Here is a 19,932-nt window from a genome sequence, read left to right as displayed (position 1 = left end):
ATCTTGGTATTGAGTTGGCAAAGATTTCTTAAATACAACACAAAAAGCCTTCGTTTTTGAAGGACAAAAATCAACAAATTAGACTTCATCCAAATAATGAAAAGAAAAAAATTCCCGCAGCTGAGTTTGGCCGAGCATATGGGTCAGCCGGAGCTGCCATACGTTGCTGATGGGAGTGTAAAATGGCACAGTCACACTGGAACACGGTTTCCTTGGTTATCACAAAGTTAAACACACACCTACCAACCAGGACTCCCGCGTCTCTGTGTGGGCATATGTTTTCATTCCTATTGGGTAGACACTCGGGAGCCGGACCACGCCAGAGTATTTACCCAGCAGAAACGAAAACATATGCCCACACTAACACTTGGGCATGAATGCTAAGAGCAGCTTTGATTTCAACTGCCAAGAACTGTAAGCAACCAGGTGTAGATCGGTAGGTGAACGGGTTGATAAAGCACCACACGTCCACTTGCTACTCGGTACTCAGCAAACACAGAGGAGGGCACTACTGATCTCCAAGATTCTCGGAAGGACACTCCGGGAAAGAAACTAGACAGAGACAAGCATAGCGCCTATGAGCCAATTTGTATAAAGTTCTAGGAAACTACACTCAGCTGTGTTGATGAGAGGTAAATCTGAGGTAACCAGGGCTGGGGGCGGGGTGGGGAAGAAGGGGAGGCAGGCGGCGCTGTGGCACAGTAGGTTAATTCTCCGCCTGCTGTGCTGGCATCCCATAGGGGCGCTGGTTCAAGTCCTGGCTGCTCCTCTTCCAGTCCAGCTCTCTGCTGTGGCCTGGGAAAGCAGTAGAAGATGGCCCAAGTCCTTGGGCCCCTGCATAGGAGACCTGGAAGAAGCACCTGGCTCCTGGCTTTGGATCGGCGCAGCTCTGGCCATTTGGGGAGTGAATCAACAGAAGGAAGACCTCTCTCTCTCTCTCTCTCCCTCTCACTGTCTGTAACTCTACCTCTCAAATAAATAAATAAATTCTTTAAAAGAAAAAAAAGAAGAAAGGAGGAGGCTTTGGGGGATGGTGGCTGTGGGCGCTGTCCTGAGTGCAGCCATAATTTCCCAGGTGAGTAGCCTGTCAAAATGACATTTTCTTTCCTTTTTTCAAGACTTATTTATTTGAAAGGCAGAGTTACAGAGAGGCAGAGACAGAGAGAGAGGTCTTTTTAATTTTTTAAAAAGATTTATTTATTTACTTGAAGGTCAGAGTTACACAGAGAGAGAAGGAGAGGTGGGGTAGGGGGGATCTTCCATCCGCTGGTTCACTCCCCAATTGGCCACAAAGGCTGGAGCTGCGCTGAGCCAAGGCCAGGAGCCAGGAGCTTCTTCCAGGTCTCTCACGTGGGTGCAGGGGCCCAAGGACTTGGGCCATCTTCTACTGCTTTCCCAGGCCACAGCAGAGAGCTGGATTGGAAGGGGAGCAGCCAGGACTCAAACCAGCGCCCATATGGGATGCCAGCACTGCAGGCCGTGGTTTTACCTGCTATGCCACAGTGCCGGCCCCCAAAATGTACATTTTTAATATACATAATTTGTCAGCTGCAAAAAGCCTGAAAAAGAAAAAAGAAAAAAAAAAAAAAACAAAGCCCAGTGCTTGAAAACATGGCGTCTAAATGGAAGTCTCCATTTGCCTCTAGACCCCTCATTTTAGCACGACAGCTGAGCAGCGGGCTGTGACACGTGCGCACGCACCACCTGTCTGGGGAGGCGCATCCAGCAGGGGGCTGCCCTGGCAGAGGGTGGGAACCCGCCACCTAACACTGCGAAAGGGGCGAGAGCTACAGCAACGCCTCACGGGGGAACAGCAAAGCTCTGACCCCCCGACCTTGCTGGTCCAGACAGGAAAAGCCACACACAGAGAGCGGCAGTGACAAACGAGTCTCCTGACCACGGTGGGACAGACTCAGGGACAAACAGGTCAGCGAGGGGACAGGTGCCCCCTAGGAGCAGGGGCTGGGCTCTCCCCCACCCCCTGAAGCTGTCACTCACTGCCCAGAGCGAGCCTCCTTGAGGGCCCATGGGTGGGTGGTTTTAGCCTCTCTCCCCTCCCCACGCAGAGCTGGGGAGACCAGTTGGCCCCCGAGCACTCTGCATCCCGGCCTGCACCCTCTCCCGGGACCTCGCCCCTCTTCCGAGTCCCAGGAGGATGCTCAGGGATCCTGCAGCCCGGAGGACGGCTCTTTGCACCCCAGCCGCCGCCCCGGGAGGCAGGAAATGTCAGGCACTTTCCCTCTCCCTACGGACCGTGTGAGCTCATTCTGGTAAAAGTTTAATGCCTGAAAGACAATTACATTTCAGAATGCTCTGATGAGCGCCACAGCCACTTTTTCTCAGAGCCGCTGGGGCCTGCAGACACCTTCCCGCTCCTGCCCCAGCGTGCCGAGAAAATCTCCATGTTTGCTCCCTGGGCAGTGGGACCCGATCCCTGGCCCCTGACCCCTGGCCCCTGACCCCTGACGGTGGGGCTTGCAGCCAAGCCCAGCCCCTCTCTGGGCCTAACTGTGACAAGATGAGATGAAGGGGCTGACAGATGCCCTGGGGTGTGTGTGTGTGTGCATGTGTGTGTGTGTGCATGTGTGTGCGTGTGTGCACGTGTGTGTGTGTGTGCTGGTTTTGCTCCTGGGCAAGCAGAGCAAGAACAGGAGTTTGGGAAGGAATGGTCCAGGGCAGAAATGCCCGAAACCAGGGATGTTGGAAGTGATGGGGGGATTCCGGATGGATTTCTGCCCAAGCTACTGCTGGTCTCCTCAGCTCCCTGGAGCCTGGCCTCCCCGACGGCCCCAGAGCTCCGGCCTCCTGCTGTCTGTCCCCGGAACGCTGTCGTCTGGCTCGTCTGGCATGACCAACAGCACACAGCAGAAGTGACTTCGGAGACCGAGTTCCGGAAGCCTGCGATGTCGGTGTTGGCCTCTGCTGGCCTGCTCCCCTCTCTCAGGGACTGCTCACTCCCAGGGAAGCTGGCCGGCGGCTTTGTCGCCCCGCACAGAAGCCCGGGTGCCTGAGCAAGAACCAGCAAGGACTCGCAGCCTGCGGCGAGTCTCGGGGACAGGCAGTGGTGTGGCCTTGTAGACAGCTGGCCTGCAGCCTCAGACCACCCAGCCAAGCCTCTCCTGGGTCTCGGAAATACGGGGGGCACTGACGGGGTCGGGGTTACTCATCACACACGGGCAGACAACAATGCAGCCCGACCGCGGCCTTCAAGTTCCCTGAGCCGTCCCAGGGGCTCAGCTTCCCGGCTCAGTCCCCCAGGGCTCACGGCCACGCTCACGGGGTGGCACTGGTGTGTTTCAGCAGAGCTCTGAAGCTCTGGGGGGTCTGGGTGGGACCCCACCTCTAGTGAGGACCCTGGACAGGGCAGAGTCCTGGCACTAACGGGACCTGGGCCAGGGGAAGGAAGAGGGAGAAAGGGAGGCAGGGGGAGCGACCCGGGAGTGGCTGGCAGAATCAGCGAGCATGGCTGCGGTCCACAGAGGCGTCGTCCAGGACCCACTGCTCTGCACTGAGCACAGCCAGCCCCTCGCATGGGACCAAGGTGGGCGCTCAGAGAGCTGTGCGGGTGAGACCCTCTGGGCTGGCAGCTCCACGCGGTGAACGCAGCACTGCCTCTACGCGAGTTCTGCTTACGGCACCACATCCTGGCTCCGCCATGGGCATCTCTGCCAGCCAGCCAGTGAGCCCGGGCCCATCCCGGGGTGGAGAGGCCTCCCAGAGCAGCCCCTGCCCAGAGAGGGTGGGCAACGTGCCCCTCGTGGGTGGGGCGCGCCTTCCTGCTGTCGGCCGGGGCCAGCGGCCAGGGCTTTCTGCACAGGGGAGCTTTGTGCGGCTGGGTGGCCCCAGGGTGCCCTCCCTGACTCATTTCCTGTTATTCTCCCCGGAGAAGCCCTGCCATTCTTTAGAGCAAAATCTGACATTTTTACAGGACTTGCTTCTGAGGCCTTTTGGTCAAGAAGAAAGCAGGGATCCTTTCTTTTATATTTACAAAGCCATTAATTGGCTTCTTTATAAAATTAGACTCCATTATGAGCTCAATTGGAGTGGGAGCGTAGCTTTATTTAGTCCAAAACACCCAACAGTTTTAAAGGATTCTTTTTAACAGCCGACGTTCAGTGGTAGGAAGACTGGCACGGTGGGCTCTGCTCCTGCTGCAGAGAAAGTGGCGGGCGCTGGCTTGGGCTCGCAGCGCCCCCAGGGCCGCCCACCCCCCCGGGAAGAGAGGAAGGGGTGGGCGGCACGGCCCAGAGCCCCTGCCCAGCTCCTGCTGCTGCCTCCGGGTGTCCGTCCAGTAGAGAGAAGGGCCAGATGAGGCTCCCTCCCCCCACGGCCCGAACCTGGTCCCCACTGCAGGCCCTGCCTGGGCACCCAACCCCTGCTGTGGAAGGGAGTTTACCCCCACTCAACCCCACTCACAGAGCCGCAGGAGTCAGTCGTCTGCATCACCTACTCTCGTCTGGGAACCTGGGCTGCGTTGCCCAAGTTCCACTGATGTTTCGCTCTTCAGGGCACACAGAGGCCCAAGTGCAGGTTCCTCACGGCTGAACGTACGCCGTTCCTGGAAGGGCCTGTTTCACGCCTTTGTCTGTAAAGGTCTGTTCATTGTATGGTAGAGGCAGAGTTACCTTCCATCCGCTGGCTCACTCCCCAGATGGCTGCAACGATCCCAAGTCAGGAGAGCTTGCTCTAGGTCTCCCGCGTGCATGCAGGGCCCACGCGCTCGGGCCTTCTTCTGCAGCTTTCCCAAGCACGTTAGCAGGGAGCTGGACTGGAAGTGGAGCAGCCAGGACACGAACCATGAGCTCCGCCAGGGTGCCCACAGTTTCATGCCTTTGTGGTCAGGAGGCCATTCAGAGGCGTGCAGAGACACAGCCTGGAGTGCGGCGTGGGCAAGGCCTGGGGGCTCTTAGCTGGGGCTCCAACAGTCTCCTCCAGAGGCCTCCAAGGAAGTGGCCACCTCTGCACTCTGCCTGCCTCTTGGACAGCTACACGGTACTTCAGACAGCTCATGGCACGTGGACCTGAAAGATGCTTGTTTCGGTGTAAAGCATAATTTTCTGTGGTGGTTTTGGTTTGGTTTTTATCACGTGCATTTCCTACAGCCCTCACTCAGATTTCTGTGTTCAAGTGACAGAAAGCCCCGAGTCTCCCGAGCTGCTCAGGAAGGCTTGTAGGCCACGGCCCCTCGCTGGGTGCCGTCCTCCCTCTGGGAGGTCACCTCCCTGGGGTGCACCTGCAGCCCTACTTGCTGCCACTCCTAGGGCCAGCGCTCACGGAAGCTGCAGTCTCCCTCCTGGGCCTGGGCCTGGCGTTCTGGGAGGAGGGGAGCCCGTGCACAGTGGGGCAAACGCCACTTCCCGGACTCCGCCTGCCGCTCGCATGTTTCGTCAGGAGCCTGGAGCCTCCTCCCCAGCCGCCTTCCGTGTGCTCCGCGTGGATCCGTCAGCGAGCGCTGTCCACCACAATGTCACCCACCAAGCCCCTTCTCCTCCCCGGCAGCCCCTCCCCCTCCGTGGGAGGACCCAGGGCAGGCTCCTTGCACACACTCAGACCTTTAAGGGCCAGCTGCCGCTTGAATCGCGCTCTCTAGCCCATGCTCTCCGGCCTGAGGAGCCGAGTCAGCCCTGGCCCCTGCTTGGCTGGCTTCTCCACTCTGAGCACAGGAAGCAAACCTGGGGAGAGCCCCGGGCGCTTCCATGCCCTGGTCAGCTCTGATTAGTGAGAAGGGTCTCCTTTGCAACCCAACCATGTCTTTCTTTTTCTTTTTCAATTTATGAACTGTATTTCTAGAATTTTCCATGCAGTATCTTCAGAGCACAGATTTAGCTGAAACCACAAACTCAGAGGGGCTACTGTATTCAGATAACATGAGGGCCTCTCTCGGCAGACACAGAGGCCCCTTCCTGCTCCAGCTCCCTCAGCCTGCTCTCTGTTCTGGCCACAGGCACCGACGGGTTTCGGAACCAAGCCGTGAGCTCTGTGTGCCAGAGGCTGTCCCAGCCCTGTGACCAGCAGCTGCCTCCAGCTGTGGCTGCATGGTGGCCACACAGGTCAGCAGGTGGGGGAGAGGCGTGGGCAGCCCCTTCCTGACCTCGCCCAGGTTTGACTCTCATTCCAACGATCAAGTGTCTCTCCCTGCAGAACTGGGAAGCACTGGACATGCCCTGTATTATTGAAACATATTCTTGAGACCCTCCTCCTCCGCCGCCCGTTTCCACTTCCTCCAGTCATTCAGCGAATGTTTGCACTAACCCTTCTCTCCCCACAGAAGCATCAGAGGGAGAAAAAACAGGCCACAGAACTATCCCCTCCCTGCTCGGATCTGCTGGCATTGTGGTTGATTGAAGACGTGGAGTTTTTCCAATTAAATATATATTGTATTGAAATGCTCCGGACTCGAGTTTCGTCTCAGCCTGAGATACTCATTAGCATCCACTCTGCTCCGTGTGTCCATTTAGATGAAGCTGTGGCTCTCCTGGGCACGGCAGGCCTCTTAGTGCACACCCTGCCTCTCTGAGCCCATCTCTGTGTTTCTCCTCCAGCCGGGCTAAGAGCTTTGAGATCCCAAATGCTCTCTCCTAAAACCCTCTGCCTGCAGCTTGTCCTGGTCCAGGAGGCGTTGTCCTTGGAGCCGAGACCCGCCTGAGCTGCCATCACTGTCTCTGCTAACCGAGGTGCCTTTTCTCTGCCTGTGCCTTTCACTTACAACGAGGGCCAATTACGACTCTAAAACAATCGTCATTAAAATGAGCATGAATCCGTTTCGAAGACAATGTGAGTACGAGTGCATCTCCCCCCAGCACCCCCCCCCCATGCACTCCTACTGTGACTAGGAGCTTGGGGCACAAACAAAACCACGCTCTTCTAGTTTTCAGATGAACAGAACTGCAAGCTCAGGTCGGTTCACGTGTGGGGTCCTGCTCCCCTGGTGCCACCTGCTCGTGCCCAGTTCAAAGATCCCAGTGGTTCATGGAACCAGGCTCATCCAGGTCCTGGACGCTGGAATCCCAGGGGGGAGTCACGTCCTCCCAAGTGGCCCCGTGACCCCAGGCAGAGTGTCGCTCTTTCATCCTGCTGACCTCTCCAGAGTTTGGGGTTCAAGGACTCTCATGCCTTCAGAACCCCAGGCCCCCCAAACACCCCAATACACCTTCCTGGAGCCCTGGGCCATCCCGTGTCCCGAGGGGCTTGCACGAGTCCCCTGGGCCTCAGCCAACCTTGAACACTCGACCTTGGCCCTAGCCCTCATCAGGGACCGCCTTTCTGAGCTCCCGGTTCATCATCCGTGATCTCAGCACACGCGGTGGCAGCCACGCTCGGTCACAGATCCTGGAGCAAGGGCTCCTTCTCCCCTCTCTCACGGAGAGGGCTGTGCCTGGGAAGTGACCCGGAGACTCAGCAGGCTGGGAGGGGCTCACCAGGGCCGCTACAGCGTAGTCGCGGGGCCTGCTGTTCCAGTGACGGTGTCTGGAAGGCGAGCTTCCAGGGCCCAGGAACCTGCCCTAACTTCTCCACAGGCCACTCTGACACTCAGCAGCCTGAATTCTACAGATCTGCACATCTAGACGTCCGTCTCATCCCCTCCCCTAAAACCAGACGGGACGCAGTGGGCCTCCTGAGTCCCCAGCCAGTGCCAGTCGGCCTCGGCTTGTAGGTGGTGCCCCAGACCAGCCTGAGTCCAGATCCCTCCCGAGGTTCCGGGCAGGAGGGCCCCTGGCCACAGCGTCCAGAACAACAAGCCCCAACCTCCCCCAGCTCTGCCTGGCTTCCCCTCCTTCCTGCTGCATCCGCGCCCTGTAAGCCCCACCCCTCCGACCCGGATGCTCTGTGCAGAGAGAGGGCTGAGACATAGTCCTGCCTCGCTGAGCGGTGTCACCAGGCTCTTACGTACAAGGGGAGTGACGGGCGCGGGCACTGAGACCTGTATGCTACCTCAGAGACCCACCCTCTCCACTTCCCACCCAGCTCCCTGCTATTGCATCCTGGGAGGCAGCAGAGGGTGGCTCACGTGCCTGGGCCCTGCCCCCATGTGGGAGGCGAGGACGGAATTCTGGGCTCCTGGCTTTAGCCTGGCCCAGCCCCAGCTGTGGTGGTCATTTGGAGAATGGAGCAGCACACGGAAGCATGGAGGACCGAGCTGCATCGCCGTCTCTCCCTTTACTTCCCTGTCTCTGTCTCTCTGTGTCTCCATCTCTCACTTCTATCACAATAAACAAATAAACAAACAAGCACCTCCCAAAATGGGGTGACAGCACCTGCCTCCCAGGGCAGAGGAGGGAGACGAGGCCCCGCTGGCCGGCGAATGGCAGTGGTCACCTTGCCAAGGAATCAGCTGTCAGAGGACGGAGTGGAGGACAGAGTCCGCCTCTCAGGATGGGAAGGGGATGCAGACGCAGACGCTGGGGAAGAGGGGCCCAGGTGGCTCACAGCTCAGGTGTTCAGATGCTCAGAGCCCAGTTCTCCACCCCCCCCCCCCCACAGCCAGTGACTGGACTTCTGCTTAGAAAGCGGACAGGTGGGGCCGTCACTGTGGTGTAAAAGGTTAAAGTGCGGGCATCCCATATGGGCACCAGTTCTAGTCTCGGCTGCTCCACTTCCGGTCCAGCTCTCTGCTATGGCCTGGGAAAGCAGCGGAGGATGGCCCAAGTCCTTGGGCCCCTGCACCCATGTGGGAGACCCAGATAAAGCTCCTGGCTCCTGGCTTCCAGCTGGCCCAGGCCTGGCCATTGCGGCTACTTGGGGAGTGAACCAGCAGGTGAGAGATCGCTCTCCGCCCCCCCCCCCCCCCCCCGTCTCTGGCTCTCCTTCTCTGTAACTCTTTCACATAAATAAGTCTTAAAAACATTTTTTAAAAAAAGAAACCAGACAAGTGCGTCCACCACCCGAGGCCCTGGAGACCGTCTGGACCCCTGGTCGTGGAGTTGTGTGGGCGGTGGTGGGAGCAGGGAGGGTGCTGCAGGCCTCCTCTGGATGCTGGGACACGCCGACTGCGCTCGCACGACAGCTCACACGCTCAGCCCTGGAGTCCTCCTTCTGGTCTGGGGCCACCTCTGGCACCCGTGGGAGCTACAGTGAGGGAGGCAGAGAGGCCGGACTTGGGTTTCAGATATCGAGGTGACACTGAGGATCCCGGGGGCTGGGGGGCCACACAGGTTGAGCTCTCGATATCCTCAGGCCTGGCACAGAGGAACCAAAGCCCCCTATCCCAAATTCTACCCATGGGGAAGCCCGCCCCAGCTGCCCACACTGCAGGCAGTGTCGATGCCGGGATCTGACCAACGCCGTCCCCATGGGAACCGAGCCGGGCTGGGCTCAGGGCAGACGAGGAGCTTGCCTCTGGCCTCAACTCCCTCCCGCTTGCTGTGGCCCTGGAACTGGGCGTGGGCTGGCGTGGGAACAGCACTGGCGGGGCACCCACAGCCCCCACCACTGAGGCCTGGGGCGGGGGTGGGGGTGGGGGCTGCAGCTGCAGGGACCTGGTGGGCAGGTTGCCGTGGAGACCGAGCTGCTCTCCCTCCCCTGCTGTGTGAGTTCTGCAGGGGAGGCCAGGTTCCCGGGGTGGTCCTGCTCCCCTGGGGTACGTCCTCACCCTTCCCGTCTGTGTCCCGGGCACATCAGGAACGCAAGGAGGGATGGGGCGCACCGGAGCAGGGACAGCACAGGGAGCAGGAGACTGGCCGAGACCCCTCCCTCCCACCTAGTCTGGCCTCTGCCACCGCTTCTGAAGCCGTTCCTGCTCCAGAGGAGATGGCTTGCCATGGGGAGCAGCCACAGACGGTGCGAGTCCCACGGGGAAATTCGTGGCCAGGAGCCTGGGACGGAGAGGCCTTGAGTGGTCCTCCTTGCTCTGACACTGGTGACGTCCACGTATCCCCATCTGCAGAGCAAGGGCGCCCCATCCAGCAGACTCTCACCAGGGGTCACCACGCAAAGCTGAGTCAGCTAGAGCCCTTGGGATTTGCTGGAGAATAATCTGCGTGTGAAAGAGTTGGATGCACGGATGTGGGACAGGCGCTGACGGATGGTAATAAAGGGTGCACCCTGCATCCCTCCCCCTAGCCGGGTGCGGCGCTAGGGGCTGCGGATCTAGAAACCGCTCGTGCACCTGCTGTGGAGGACTCCAGCCCCACAGAGGTGTTCTCGGTTGACCTACTGTGCGCCCAGCACCGTTAAACATCCCAGAAGAGACAGGGTCACACTTTTCTCAAGGAGCACAAACAAATCTGAGAGAGAAGGGAGGGGCGCACCGTGCAGAACGCAGAAGGGAGGCTGTGGCCTGCGAGGAGGCAGTTTGCATGAAGACCTGCACTGTGGACAGAAAGGCTGCTGGGAGGCAGCGCGGAAGGAGAAGCTTGGGGCGAAGGGGACAGACGCCAGTCTGTGTCAGCAACAACAGACATCGTTGCGAAATAGTCTGCCTTCTGGAAAATAATTCTTTTTTTAAAAATTATTTTATTGAAAGGCAGAGTTACAGGCACAGAGGCAGACACATATACACACAGAGAGAGAGAAAGAGAGAGGGAGAGAGATCTTCCATCTGCTGGTTCACTCCCCAAATGCCCGCAACAGCCAGGGTTGGGCCAGGCTGAAGCCAGGAGCCTGGAACTCCATCTGGTTCACTCACATGTGTGCAGGGCCCAGGCACTTGGGCCACCTTCCACTGCTTTCCCAGGTGCGTGAGCAGGGAGCTGGATCGGAAGTGGAGCAGCTGGGACTCCTACATGTGCTGGTGTGGGAGGTGGCTTAACCCTTTACACCACGGCACTGGTGATTCTTGTGTCGAATGTGCCTTTGTTAACTTTTTAGCTGCTTGTCTTCTATGCTCCCTGCGCTCCTGATGAAGTCCATGAGAGCAGAACTCCCTCCTCTCCACTTCACGTCCTTGGCATTCAGCATCGACGCACAGCAGGTGCCCAACAAGGGACTTGAGGAAGTCTTGCGTCTGTGGTGACAGAAGCACTTCACTCCTGTTTTCCCTCCTAAAGCCCTATTGCCAGTGGTGGCACAGCAAGATCCTGCTGCGATGACTTCAGTCCAAGAGGCTCAGGCCAGGAGAGTGTGTGTGCGTTCCCACGAGGCTCACAGGTAGCCAGGGTGACCAGTGTCCACAGAGAGAGCCCACACTGTCCACTGCCGTCCACGCCGAGCTGCACCACCCTGGGAAACGTCACAGCACACGTCCCCGTGGTTGTCATCCCAGCTGGTTGTTCAGTGCTGCACCACCGCCAGGCTGAGCACCTGGCACATGGGTGGCGGCACATGGTCAGAGCACACTGAACGAGCGCGTGAGTTCATACGGGGTGTAGCCTGAGTGTCCACCTTGGTTTGGGGGCTGAGGGGTGCATCCTCAAGGGAGTGATGTCTGAGGAGTGAAGGATGACAGGGAGGGGAACAAATGAAACACGAGAACACAGGCACCGCCTTGCAGAGCGTGCTGGGTTCCAGCCATCAAAACCGCAGCTCAGCGAAGCCGGGCGATGGAGGCGGCGGTGGGGCAGGGCATCGCCGAAGCACAGCTGAGAGCCCGTCAGCCACTTCGGGGACTTGGGGATTCGATGGAGCAGCAGTGGGAAGACCATTAGGGGTTCTTGGCAAAGTGGCTTCTGAGCAGAGGTCTGTTTTCATAAAGAGCATTGCAGCGGCTGTGTGAGGAACGTCCCGGGAACTGTCGGGCGGCAGTGGGGAGACCTGCTGGGAGGTCTCTGGAGTCGTCTAGGAAAGAAGTGGGCAGCCTGTGCTGGGGGACATGGCGGCCGACACACGTGGGGGTTAGCGGGAGGGCTCGGGGCCTCCGCAGACCGTCTGGCTGGTGGCCCTCTTGGCTGGGGAACACCGAGGAAGACTATTGGGGCTGGGGCACGGGGAAAGTGGTAATTAGCTCCTAAATGTGATCTAAGACCCCTGGAGTGCCCGCAGTGGAGATCTGGGACTGCCCTGTACCAGGAGGTAAGCGTCTGGCACGCAGGGGGACTGGTGTCGGTGCCAAATGTGTGCACACTTCCTCAAGGAGGAGGGCATTGAAGTCAGGAAAGAATGAGGTCAGAAAGAGCCGGGGGCACAGCTTACGCAAACCGCTGACTCGCTAGCCAGCTGGAGGACAGGGAGCCCGCAGGGGGAGCGGAGGAGGCGTCTCTGGCCACAGACGCCACGGAAGGGCGCATTTCTGCAGAGAACCTGCTCAACCACGTGAGCGCCACTGGGCACCCGTGACTCCGCAGGAGGAAACAGAAACCCTCAGGACTCTGGTCGGCCACAGTGTCCCTCCTGGCTTGGATGCGCCATTCCTGTCCCTCTTCCGGTCTGTCCCCCTGGGAAGGAACTCAAGATTCGGTGCATTTCTCTCTAAGTGGGGTGCGGAGTCTGGTAAGCGGAGGAAGCAGTGGTGACGCACGGCGGGTGTCAGGGGATAACCTTCACCACCAGCGACACGGCCAGTGCCATCACTCTGCTGCACACCCACTCTCAACCGCAGGAGGCTGGGCCTCAGGAACGGGCCTGCTTGGCTGGACGTGTGGCCCCTTGCAGTTAAGGTAACAGCTGGAGGGGCCCGCGTTGTGGGGCAGTGGGCTAGGCTGCCACCTGCAGTGCCGGCATCCCCAAGTGGGAGCCAGTTCAGGTTCCAGCTGCTCCGCTTCCCACCCAGCTCCCTGCTGTGGCCTGGGAGTACAGAGGAGGATGGCCCAAGTGCTTGGGCCCTGCACCCCTGTGGGAGACCTGGAAGAAGCTCCTGGCTCTTGGCTTTGGCCTGGGCCAGCCCTGTTGTTGTGGCCATTTCGGGAGTGAACCAGCAGATGAAGAGTCTCTCTCTCTCTCTCTTTTATCTCGGTAACTCTGCCTTTCAAACAAAATGAATAAATCTTTTAAAAAATGATGCCAGTAGGAACACTGCTATATGGGAGTCCCTGATTCCAGCTTCCTGCTGATGAAAACCTGGGGGGCAGCAACAGCTCTCGCAGTTAAAGTAGCTGTGGTCGCGCCCCCCACATAGGAGTCCGGAACTACACTCCCAGCTCCCAGCTTCAGCCCCCCCACATAGGAGTCCGGAACTACACTCCCAGCTCCCAGCTTCAGCCCTGAGTCACCCCAGCCATTGTGGGCATCTAGAGGGGGAACCAGAAGGTGCAAGCACACACACTCTCTCTCTTACTCTCTTTCTTTCCCTCCTCTCAAATAATTTTTTAAAAAAGTAACTGAAAATAAATCGGTCCCCTTCTGCCTCCAACAGGCTCACTAGAGCGAAGGGCCCCAGCACACTCATCTCAGAATGTTGGTGTCCTCTCGTTTATCCCTCCGACCGAACGCTTCTGGGTAACGTGAAGAATCTGTCACTTAAGGGTGGGCCTCCCAAGCCACAGTGCGTTATGGGGAAGGAAGGCTGGGTAGGGCTGCCCATGGAGTTTTACAAAGCACAGAGCCTTAGACCTGGACAGCACACTGAGCACCAACGTGAATGCCCAGAACTAGAGGTGATTAGGCTGCCCGTGACCGGGTGACAACCGAGACTCACGTCCACTGCTTCCCGCCACCGCTCTGCTGCGTGCTGTCACATTGGCTCCAACAACGTTGAAATATGCAACTTTTTATTTGGAGACCATTTAAGACTTCCAAAAACTGTAGAAAATTCCAAGCACTCTTAACCCGGCTTCCCCCAATAATAATAATCATTCATAACTGTAGTACGGCGTCAAAACCAGAAACTGGTATTGGCACGATACTGCTCTGTTAGACATAACCTCATTTTGGAGAGCACCAGGTCTTACATGCACTCCTCCTCCTCCTCCTCTTCCTCCTCCTCCTCGTCCTCCTCCTCCTCCTCCTCGTCCTCCTCCTCCTCCTCCTCCTCGTCCTCTCCCTTCTCCTCTTTCTTTTACTTCTTTATGCACAGCTCTATAAAGCTCACACACAGGTCTGGCACTGTGACACAGCAGGTAAAGCAGCCACCTGCAGTGCCAGCATCCCACAGAGGCACCGGTTTGAGTCCCAGCTGCTCCACTTCTGTTCCAGCTCCCTGCTATGGCCTGGGAGACCCTGTACTGCGTGGGAGACCCAGAAGTGCCCAGCTCCAGCCGTTGCAGCCCTCTGGAGAGTGAACCAACAGATCAAAGACCTCTCTGTTTCTCTGCGCCCCACCCCTGTGTAATTCTGCCTTTCAAATCAATCAATCAATCTTCAAAAAACAAAACAAACAAAAAACTAACACACCTAATTTTCTCTGGTTTTTATAAATTAAGACCCAATTCATCTATCATAAAATCCACGCTTGTAGGCTGTGCAGTCTGGGGGTTCTTGATTATTCACAGAGCTGTGCAGTGGCCACCACCATTCAGTCTCTACAGAGAAACCCCACTGCAGACTCGTCCTGGAGGCCCACGCCGTGGGACAGGAGCACCAGAGACAGCTTCAGAACGTGTCCGTCTATTAACAATCAAGCACACCTTTTAAAGGGCAGGCAGAGGGGGCGTGGCTAGCTCAGGGCGACACTACTTCTACAGGAGAGAGCCGATACTGGCGCGCTGTGCTTCTCCAATCAGCCTGAAGGTCACGGAGCCCACGCAGCCTTCCAGGTGGTCCCTGTGGGCCTGGGCCACACCCGGGAGTTGTTGACCTGATTGGTAATTGCAAGGCCCTTCAGCAGGGAGCCGCGGTGGGGGAAATGTGTCCGGGGCACCTGCTGCCTGCCAGCAGTCAGCTCATAGGGTCCTTCCCCAGAGGCATGGCCTAGGCAGGCAGTCTCCCAGGCAGACAGAGGAGCACCCACACCCCACGGCAACCAGCAGCCACCCCCCCAACCCCCCACTCCTCGCTGGCAGCTGCTGCTCTACTTCCTGTCTGTCTCCGCGCATTTACCTGTTACAGACTTTTCATAGCAATAGAATCCTGTAATATGAGGCCTTTTGTGTTTCGCTTCTTTCACTTAGAGTAAGTACTATTTTTTTTTAAAGATTTTATTTATTTGAGAGGTAGAGTCACAGACAGTGAGAGGGAGAGAGAGAGGTCTTCCATCTGCTGGTCACTGTCCCAAATGGCTGCAATGGTCAGAGCTGGGCCAATCCAGGGCCAGGAGCCAGGTGCTTCTTCCGGGTCTCCTACATGGGTGCAGGGGCCCAAGCACTTGGATCATTTACTGCTGCTGTCCCAGGCCAGAGCAGAGAGCTGGACCAGAAGTGGAGCAGCCAGGACTCAAACCGGCGCCCCTATGGGATTCCGAATCTGCAGGCGGAGGATTAACCTGCTGCGCCACAGCGCTGGCCTGTAAGTACTATTTTCAAACCTTGTCCTTGTTGTAGCATGTATCAGTACTTCATTCATTTTATGGCTAAATAATATTCCAGGAACAGATTTTTTTGTTTGTTTTAAAAATTTAATTTAGGGGCCAGCACTGTGGCGTAGTGGGCTAAGTCTCTGCCTGCAGTGCCGGCATCCCATACAGGTGTTGGCTCAAGACCTGGCTACTCCACTTCTGATCCAGCTCTCTGCTATGGCCTGGGAAAGCAGCAGAAGGTGGGCCAAGTCCTTGGACCCTTGCACCCATGTGTGAGACCTGGAAGAAGCTCCTGGCTCCTGGCTCTGGATCAGCCCAGCTCAGCCGTTGCAGCCATTTGGGGAGTGAACCAGTGGATGGAAGACCTCTCTCTCTGTGTCACTCTGCCTCTCAAAATAAAATAAAATCTTTTAAGATTTAAATTCTTTAAGATTTTATTTATTTATTTGATAGAGTTACAGAGAAAGGAAAGACAGAGGGAGAGAGGCTTTTTTTTTTTTTTTGACAGACAGACAGAGTTAGACAGTGAGACAGAGAGAAAGGTCTTCTATTGGTTCACCCCCCCCAAAATGGCCGCTACAGCCCGACGTGCTGTGCCGATCCGAAGCCAGGAGCCAAGTGCTTCCTCCTGGTCTTCCATGCAGGTGCAGGGCCCAAGCACTTGGGCCATCCTCCACTGCCTTCCCAGGCCACAGCAGAGAGCTGGACTGGAAGAGGAGCAACTGGGACAGAATCCGGTGCCCTAACCGGGACTAGAACCCGGGATGCCAGCGGCACAGGCGAAGGATTAGCCAAGTGAGCTGCGGCGCCAGCCTAAGATTTTAATTATTTTAAGATTTTATTTATTTGAAAGGCAGAGTGACATAGAGAGGTCTTCCATCCATGGGTTCACTCCCCAAACAGCCACAACAGCTGGGGCTGCGCCGGGCAAAAACCAGGAGCCCAGAGCTCCATCAGGGTCTGCACATGGGTAGCAGGGGCCCAAGCCTGTAAGCCAGCCTCTACTGCCTTCCCAGGTGCCTTAGCAGGGGGCTGAATCAGAAGCAGGGCAGGTGGGACTCGAACCAGCACTCCCATATGGGATGCCAGAATTGCAGGCCACAGCTTAACCTGCTGCACCACAATGCCAGCTCCACAGCACCACGGTTTTGAATGAGGAGCTGTGCAGAGCTGGGACATTCTCCTCCCTTGAGAGGCAAAACTTTCCCTGGAATGACTCTTTTCTCTCACAACTACAGCCTGCAGCTCTAACCCACATCTGCAGGTGGTCCAAGAATGAGCAAGGGACAAGTGGGGGCAAGTCGGCGACGTCCCCACGTGGCTTCAATGCCTGCCCTCGGCTTCCTCTCTGCCTCAGATAGCAGGGCAGCCTACCTAGACCTTGCACAGCAAAGAGCAAACGTGTTTCCAACTTGACCAGTCTGCAAAAAACAGCCATCTTTAAAAAATGGCGGCTTCTCTTAAAACAGCCATCTGCAGGTGTGGCGAGATGAACCCTGGGTGCAGGGTGGGAAGGACCACACCTGGAGCATCTGCACGAGAGGAGATGGCGAACGCCGTTCGTGACCTTTCTAAGCTCAGAGCCCCAGAGCCAGAAGGCTGCTGAGGGGTCCCCTCCCTGGCCCCTTGCCTGGTACCAAGGTCAGCCTAGCAGTGCTGCCCTGGGAACCCTAACAGTGGGCCCAGGGCAGGAGGAGGGAAGAGGGCATGCAGAGTGGGGGTTCTCAAGGCACAGGGCAGATGTTTGAGCGGCGGCGCCAGGTTCACGGCCAGGGCTGCCCTTCTCCTCGCTTCCCCAGTGGCACTGGCCTCTCACTCACCTGCGAGCAGGCTTCCTAGGAGACAGAGCCCTGCCGCTCCTGACTTAGAGTATTAAACGATCACGCTCGTGGCATCAATTCACATGGAGAGAAGTGAAGGAAGAGAAAACAAGCGTTGCGATCACCCATGATCTACTCTATGCAGATTTTGGTGTCTTTATCCCTGACAACATTCTCGCCACGTCGCTCAGTGTTCTTCATGAAGGTAGGGACAACAGCACGGGACCCTCTGCTGCTCACGTAGTGGCCCAGGGTCGGCGCACTGCACGAGCAGCGGGTTTTAAAGATGTATGTTTGCTTGTTTGAAAGAGAGGGAGGGATATCTTCTATCTGCTGCTTTACTTCCTAAATGGTTGCAACAGCCAGGTGTGGGCCAGGCCAAAGCCAGGAGCCAGGAACCCATCCAGGTCTCCAAGAAGGGTGCAGGTGCCCAAGCACCTGGGCCGTCCTCCACTGCTTTCCCAGGCACATTCGCAGAAAGCTGGACGTGTAGTGGGGCAGCCGGGACTTGAACCGGAACTCTGATACGGGATGCAGGCTTGGCGGACAGTGGCCTCACCCACTGCGCCACAACGTCCACCCCCTTTGAACATCATTTTTTTTAAGATTTATTTTATTTATTTTGAAAGAGTTACAGAGAGAAAGGGACACGTGGAGAGAGAGGGAAAGATTTCCATCCACTGGCTCACTCCCCAGATGGCCGCAGGGGCCAGGCTGGGCCGGGCCGGGCCAGGAGCCAGAGCTTCTTCCATGCCTCCCACATGGGTGCAGGGGCCCAAGGACTTGGGCTCTCATTAACTGCCCTTTCCAGGCCGTTAGCAGGGAACTGGGTCAGAAGTGAAGCAGCTGGGACACAAACCGGTGCCCATATGGGAGGCTGGCACCAGGCCTTTCCTGCTACGCTGAATGCCAGCCCCAACTGAGCACCGTTTAAAAAAAAAAAATTTTGTTACAGAAAATTTCAGGTATACACCAAAATGGGGAAAACAGTATAACAAAACCTCAACTGCTCCAATTCCACAATTATCTACCAGAGCCACTCATGCCTCATTTCACCCCGCTCCCTCTTAGATTATCTCACAGCAAATCCCAGGACATGGTCCTTCCCACCTGTACAACGTCCGTTGAGGAAGTGCAGGTGCCATCTCCGGGGTGGACCACAAGCAGAGTGTCTTACAGAGGTGGTAGGTGGAGCGAGACGGAATACCACCCTCCTCTTCCTCCCTACCCACTCCCCGCACCCCACCCCTTTCTCTGGAGCAGAATCTCGGAGCCCTGGGGCTGTCCTTGACCTGCCTTCCACTGGCTTCAGTCTCTGCAGGGAGGAGGCCAAGGCCGCATTCTGTATTATTTGGGACATTTTCAGCAAATGGAGTTGTAATGCAATAAAGCACCCAGCCAGTTTCCTGCACTGTGCCTGGTGTCGAGGGGCAGCCCCTGTTACAGCAGCCCCAAGTGCAGCAGGCAGCTCTGCAGAGCCATCAGCCTGTAGGGGCTCCTCCATTCCCTGCCTCTCCTTGTGCCCCCGGCTCGATGGATGGGGTGTTTCCTCTGCTCTTTTTACCTCATCGGAGGTTTGAGCAGGGTTTCTTTTTTTTTAATAGAAAGTTTTATTTAATAAATAGTTTATACTGGTTCTTCCCCCCCTACCTGCCCTCCCACCCCCACTGTCCCACCTCCTACTCCCTTTCCCATCCCATTCTTCATTAAGACTCATTTTTAATTACAGAAGATATAAGTATATACTTAGTATATACTAAGTAAAGATTTCAACAGTTTGCACCCACACAGACACACAAAGTACAGAGTACTGTTTGAAGACTAGTTTTATCATTACTCTCATAGTACAACACATTAAGGACAGAGGTCCTACATGGGGAGTAAGTGCACAGTGACTCCTGTTGTTGATAGAACAATTGATACTCTTATTTATGATGTTCGTAATCACCAGACACTCTTATCATGAGCTGCTAAGGCCATGGAGTCCTCTTGAGTCCATAAACTCTGATCTTATTTAGACAAGGCCATAATCAAAGTGGAAGTTCTCTTCTTCCTTCAGAGAAAGGTACCTCCTTCTTTGATGGCCCGTTCTTTCCACTGGGATCTCACTCACAGAGATCTTTCATTGAGGTCATTTTTGCCACAGTGTCTTGGCTTCCATTCCTGAAATGCTCTCATGGGCTGTTTAGTCAGATCTGAATGCCTTAAGGGCTGATTCTGAGGCCAGAGTGCTGTTTAGGGCATTTGTCATTCTATGAGTCTGCTGCGTATCCTGCTTCCCATATTGGATCGTTCTCTCCTTTTTTAAATCTACCTATTATTATTAGCAGACACTCGCTCTTATTTATGTGACATCTTTGACACTTAATTCTATCATTATGATCAATTATGAACTAAAACTGATCACTTTAACTAGTAAGATGGCATTGATACCTGCCAACTTAATGGGATTTGGAGTCCCATGGCAAACTTTTAGCTTTACCCTTAGGGGTAAGTCCGAGGTTATGTGTGCCAAACTGTACATCTCCTCCCTATCTTATTCCCCCTCTTATTTTTAACAGGGGTTAAACACCTAAGAATAATTGTGTGTTAAGTAAAGGGTTCAACCAGTGGTATTAAATGGAATAAGAAAATACTAAAAACAATAAAATAGTAAGCTGTTCCTCGACAGGGTCAAATCATTGCTTCTCATAGCGTCAGTTTCACTTCTACAGGTTTCCTTTTAGGTGCTCAGTTAGCTGTCACCGATCAGGGAGAACATATATTTGTCCCTTTGGGACTGGCTTAATTCACTCAGCATGATGTTTTCCAGATTCCTCCATTTTGTTGCAAATGACCAGATTTCATTTT

The sequence above is a fragment of the Oryctolagus cuniculus genome, chromosome 4 (genome assembly GCF_964237555.1).
Source record: "Oryctolagus cuniculus chromosome 4, mOryCun1.1, whole genome shotgun sequence".
NCBI lineage: Eukaryota > Metazoa > Chordata > Mammalia > Lagomorpha > Leporidae > Oryctolagus > Oryctolagus cuniculus.
This window is presented reverse-complemented; position numbering follows the sequence as displayed.